Source organism: Sardina pilchardus, chromosome 16 (assembly GCF_963854185.1).
Source record: "Sardina pilchardus chromosome 16, fSarPil1.1, whole genome shotgun sequence".
NCBI classification, from domain to species: Eukaryota; Metazoa; Chordata; class Actinopteri; order Clupeiformes; family Clupeidae; genus Sardina; species Sardina pilchardus.
The window spans coordinates 8,473,625-8,478,624 of NC_085009.1; the positions used below are offsets into that span (position 1 = coordinate 8,473,625).

The window sequence follows — 5,000 nt, forward strand, 5'->3', positions numbered from 1 at the left end:
TCTCTCTCTCTCTCTCTCTCTCTCTCTCTCTCTCTCTCTCTCTCTCTCTCTCTCTCTCTCTCTTTCTCTCTCTCTGTCTCTTTCTCTGTGGTTTGAACTAATTGCATGGCAGAAGGCCGGTAAAGTCAATATGAGAAACGTGTTCACTTTTTTTCACTTCTCTTTTTTCCTCACCTTCTCCCTGTCCAATCACCCCCGTGGCGCTGGGTGTATTTTTAATAAGAAGCATAACATGTATGTATATTTTTTAAAGAATATACATTCGGCCCCTCTTTTATGCCTTTAATTAAAAAAGGCTGCGGATTCATATTGGCACAAGTCAATGTTTCCAGGTCGGATTTGACAGACAAACGGAACCGTTTCCATGGGTGATCGCTTCCTCTGGGCACATATTCACTCACACACACACGCACACGCACACACACACACACACACACACACACACACACACACACACACACATCCCTTGAAAGTTGAAATCGAGTCACTCTGATGTTTGGATAAACCCTATGGCAGGGTTCACATCAGATAGTCCGTGATAGGGCTGTTTGTTTAGCGCGGGCCTTCACCAGGGCTGAGGCCTGCTGGTCAGAGCTGAGGAACGTGCAGACCAGTCGGGAGGAATGCAGCTCCTCCTGGTAGAGAGAGCTTGGGTGATGTATGTGTGTGCTGCTACCTCCTCTTATCTTTCTCACTTCCCAGTACAAACACACATGCTAATCTCCAGAGATGGGTAGCAGCACAGGAGGGCAGTACGGAGAGAGGGTTCAAATCTGATCTAGGATCTGCGAGATCGTGTCAGAAGAGCCACACGAGAGCCGGTGCGTCGTTCCCAAAGCAGCGGGGAGTCAGAGCTGGCGCGCGTTAGCTAGCTAGCTAGCTAGCTATATGAAAGGCCAGCTCGTGAAAGAGCATCGAGAGACAGTTTCAAGGCAAGGCAAGGCAGTTATAATTATAAAGCGCATTTAATACACAAAAGGCAGCTCAATGTGCTTAACAAGTGCAAGAGAGAAAAAAAGCAGTAAGAATTCATAAGTCATATTTTATATAGCAAAAAAATGGTAGTTCAGTGTGCTTACCAAGTACAAAATAAGACAGTAAGCTCCAGGAGAAACTGTTCAGCGCACATCGCGGTGACGGGGAGAGAGCCCAAGTCTGACCTGGGATCTGTCAGAAGTGACACTTGAGAGCTGACAGGGGATACCTGAGGCTGTAGAGACCGAGCCAGCAGTGCTAGCTAGCTAGCTAGCTAGCTATATGAAAGGCTATCATAGAGAGCGGTATGGGGAAACTATATAGAGCGGACACTGTGTTGAAACCTTAGACAGGTGATCAGCACTCACTCATGCTGTCATCTCCCTCCACACATAACCGAGCCTTCGGTCACATTTCCAAAGGTGGTCTGCCAGCTATACACCAAGAATGTGTGACAGATTGAGGGAGTTTCCTGAGTAATGGTTCTGTAACGTTCATGCAACATTTGAGTCAATAGTTGTTTTGTGTCAGTTGAGATTTCACCTTTTAATTGATCATCCTTACATATTTTTTTCCTGAATGAACAGACACTTGTATGCAATGTTTTGGCGAAAAAGTGGTCTAGAGTTTTTAATGTTTTTGGCTTGTGACTGTGCAGTATCTGTCAGTGAAGCTACCCATGATAAATGCGCATACCCTTTCATCTTTAGGCAATTAACGGGCATGTGTATTCAAAAGGGCTTCAGCAGAGTCTATTTTTCACTTTTAATGTTTTATTTATATGTAGGCTATTATCTATTTCATCATGTATGTATTTCATGGTTATCTTTGTGACTGTGTCACCAATATGGATCTGGAAACTCACTGCCACGTATTTGCATGTTATCTAAACTATTTTAAAAACATGAAAACAACCTTTATAGATGAGGAAAGCAAACACACACACACACACACACACACACACACACTGTTGCATACGTTTACCATCTGCATGCTACCACTCCAAGCATAATGCGTCCTAACATCCATGCCGCATCCGAACAACAATCGGAGTACTTTATAATCTCTGAAAAGCCAGACACTGTTTATCAGCGGGGATTATCTGTTGTTACAGAATCTAAACCGCATTATCTGCCATAATTACCATGTTGATACACAGATACTCGGGACAGCTAATGCAATTAGAGGACTGCATTTTTTCTTTTCTCTTTTTTTATGTTTTAGAAAAAGCTCCCTGCGTCTGCATAATAGGCCCCTTTCACGACCCCCGTTAGGAGCGAGAGGAGTCGCCGTCGTGCCACTAGTGCGCGTAGCTCCGCTGGGCTCGACCGCCGTACCCTGGCAGCGGGTAGCCGAGGCCCTGCTGCTTTAATAGGTGCTTCGTGTGTGTGTGTGCGTGTGTGTGTGTGTGTGTGTGTGTGTGTGTGAGCAGCAGCGTGGCAGACAGTGCCAACACTGACCCCATTTATCCAGCTGCAGTCGGTGGGGGGAGGCCAACGCGCTCGAGCCAGCCGAAGGGCCTCGGCGCCTTCTTCGGTTTCACTCTCGTGGCGAAACTGGCTTTGGTGTGCGCCGTGCCGTAATCCCCCTAAGAACTTATTAAGGTCGACTTCAACCAGAAAATTGCTTGTATTACGCCGGCTAATTGTGTGCTTAAGGCATGCTTCTAGAAGCGTTTAGAAGGCGGACGACGCTTAAAGTTTTCCCCCTAATTATCCAGATGAAAGGTAGATGGGTTAAATGTGTTTTGAGACTTTTTTTTGTTTTGTAACTTAACTATGTAAATTACATAACTGCTTCACTGTAATTAAAGGCTATATACGATATGACACAAACACTTACAAAGGAAATGTTTGGATGATTTGCCAAAAAGGCAAAGAGATGAAATCCTTCTGGTTTGACCTGAAGCATCCCATGCATTTATCACATAGAGATTTGCCATATTATGGGGATTTGCTACAGTGGGACATCCTGTGGCTCAACCTTCTCTCTGATAGGGATCTCTGTACGCTTTCTACACAGTTCTACACACACACACATACATACATGCACACACGCATACACACAAACACATACACGCGTGCACACACACACACACACACACACACACACACACACACACACACACACACACACACACACACACACACACACACACACACACACACACACACACAAACACACACACAAACACACACCAAAACTCTTATCAGTCATCAGTAGTATCCTGGTGACACTCTGTGCCTCAGCACTACAAATCCCATTACTTTTATCCTCTGCTAATACTGAGGCTAACACAAACACACACACACACACACACACACACACACACACAAACACCAATAAAAACACATTCCCACACATTTGAGTCACCTATCTCTCCACATCCTGCTCTCATCTGGAGCCCAAACAACGACACAATGGAGGGGGAGAGAGCGGAGGGATAGAGAAAAAAAGAGAGAGAGAGAGAGAGAGAGAGAGAGAAGAGGGATGGAAGCACTGCAATATCAGGCCTGTGCTACAGACCCACTGTGCTCAGAGACACACGCAGAGAACCAGACGGCCATCTGAGAGCAAGATGGGAGCCGTGACGTTGACTCGCGTGCCACACACCGCGCGCAGCGTTCCCTCATCACAAGTGCATCTGCATCAAGTGCCACGGCAGCCATGTGTGTGTGTGTCTCTCTCTCTGTGTGTGTGTTTGTGTCTGTGTGTGTGTGTGACCAAGGAGGACCATCTCTGGTGGAAGTCGTTCCAGCCGTCGGAAATCGCATCGACGTGGCCCCGCGACGGCGGGACCCTCCACAGTCTCAATCGGCTCAGCTCCCGAGCAGCTGCGGTGGACGCAAACCTCAGCCACGCTTCCTGGAAACAGCGCGCCGCAGGACTGCTCTTTTGCAGACCGCTGTTGATCTGATCCTAGTTGTCAAGCGCACATGACATGCGCACTATAGGGCTCTTCAGCCTGGTGAGAGGAGGAGTGCGGACTCAAGCCACCGCAGCAGCGGCGGTAGCAGCAGCAGCAGCAGCGGCGACACACACACACACACAAACACACACACACACACACACACACACACACAGAGGCAGCAGTGACCTCCAGCCTCCCACAGTCCCTCTCTGTTGTTCACGGCAACACTCACTTGACAGCAGGGCCTACATAAGGGCCCTGGCGTGCTCCCTCTCTCTCAGTCTCTCTCTCTCAGTCTCTCTGTCCCTCTCTGTCTCTCTCTCTCTCTCTCTCTCTCTCTCCGTCTCTCTGTCCCTCTCTCTCTCTCTCTCTCTCTCAGTCTCTCTCTCTCTCGCTCGTGAGATTCTGTTGTGTTCTCGGCTCGACCCGCGTGACCCCTGTGGATTCCGCGCCGCCGGTGATTGGCAGACCATGCAAATAGTTGGGCCGGGTGACTGGCAGCCAGATTCACTCGGTGCCCTCCCTGCGACTAACCTCCGCCACCACCACCACCACCACCACACCCCCACACCATCTCCACCCCCCCCCCACCCTCCTCGTCTTCGTCTCTGAGCACAGAGCCAGCTGCTGTGGGCCTGGCGGCTGACCTCTCGCCTCCACCAAACTTACACGTTCGCGGGAAGCAGCCGCCAAACTTTTTGCAGAGCCGTACTGGAATGCGGGCTATGCAGCCTTGTTTTTCGGCCCCTTTCCCCTCCGCTCCTCTCCTCCTCTCCTCTCTCTCTCCTCTCCTCTCCTCTCTTCCTCTGTCTTGTGTTTTCCTCCCTTTTTTTTGTTTTTTTGTCCTTTAAAAGGAAAATGTTTCCACTCTTGCCGTTTGTGATCAGAAAAGGTTGCTGTTGTTGCGGCGAGGCCAGATGTAGAAATGTCGAATCATTTTCTTTTCCTGTTTTTCCTCCCTTATCTTCCTCCTCCTCTTTGTCTTCTCCTCCATCTCTTTTCTTCTTCTTTTTTTTGTCCTCTTTTTCTTTCTCCGTTTATCAGCTCCATATTTGCCTTTGTGACATCAATTACAGTCCAGCTTGTTCCGTAGCGTGGCTCTTTTGTAGGAGCG

At 48.5% G+C, this 5,000-nt stretch overlaps 1 protein-coding gene across 1 annotated transcript in view; it reads right to left on the bottom strand.

Moving 5' to 3' along the window:
* Positions 1-5,000, bottom strand: part of plcb3 (phospholipase C, beta 3 (phosphatidylinositol-specific)) — a gene marked incomplete in the record, with an annotated part of 97,347 nt that overhangs the window by 17,029 nt on the left and 75,318 nt on the right.